Source organism: Halyomorpha halys, unplaced genomic scaffold (assembly GCF_000696795.3).
Source record: "Halyomorpha halys isolate HHAL.00 unplaced genomic scaffold, Hhal_1.1 Scaffold8.1, whole genome shotgun sequence".
NCBI lineage: Eukaryota > Metazoa > Arthropoda > Insecta > Hemiptera > Pentatomidae > Halyomorpha > Halyomorpha halys.
In genome coordinates, this window is record NW_027111933.1 from 798,806 (window position 1) to 799,981 (window position 1,176).

Genomic DNA, 1,176 nt, shown 5'->3' on the forward strand with positions numbered 1-1,176 from the left:
ATACCTGAATGGCCAGCTGAGAGAACTAGCCAATATAATAGTAGGACTGGAAGCCCAATGGGAAATTATCCCGGAAATTGTAACCGAAATGGTAAAAGAAGCAATGTATACCGATGATCTGCACAAGATCATTGGTAAAAAGGTCTCCCAGATAGGAGCGGTTTATGATCAGAAGAAAAAAGAATGGGTGTCGCCGACGCTGAAAAGGGTTTCATGATAAAAGAGCTGGAAGGGAAAGTCGACGAAGAAGCCCGCATCCTCTTAAAACGTACGGCCATGTGTAGGGTTAAAGGAAGAGAAAAGGGGAATGAAGACCGAAGAGCAGTAGAGGAACTGAAGACGATGGGAGCTGGGCCTTCAGTGCTAATTCCGGTAAAAGAGAGGAGGAAACAAAATCCCTATAGAGGCTCCATAGGAGGATAAAGACAGGAGGGAGTGGCTTAGACCCTGCTTCTACACTCCCGCGAGGGGCGGGCTCACAACTACGTGGGTGCTAGAGGTCCACCAAGCTATGAGGCTCGCACTGATGACCCTGTCCGCGAGGGACGTCAGCGGAGGATGGTGGAGCCTGACCATCAGAGATTACCTGGACCCCTTGCTCTGCCTTCGGTGCCAAGAATACGGACACCCTGCAAAAGCCTGTATAAAGGAGGTGGCGTGCAGGTGGTGCCCAGGGACTGGCACAAAGCTAAGGAGTGCCCTGAAAAGAAGAAGGGTGAACCCTCGTGTTGTAGGAATTCCAAGGCGAGTGCCAGAGCAGGGAAAGATCTCCGACATAATCCGACAGCAGGGAATGCCCAGTACATCTAGAGATGATCGTCAAGCAGGCGAAGACCCGGTATGCGTAGGCTGTATATCCTGCAGGTCAATATGGGCCGGAGACGAGTGGTCGCGGACGAATTGAGAACTCTCGCCCGAAGTGCTGACATATTGGCGATTCAGGAGCCTTGTTGTCGAAAGAATAAGGTTACAGGTTTTGGAACTACGTCGAGCGTGGTCGGTTTAGGCAGTGGCGAGAGGAGGCTGCTCTAGATTGTGGTCGTTAACCCTGCTCTCGACGTATGGAACTGAAGCAATTCACCACAGCAGATCAGGCGGCATGTTATGTCAGGTGGGGCAGAGTTGCCTTCGCTCTGGTTTCAGCATATATGCCGCCACGACAGGAGGTTGGTAGAA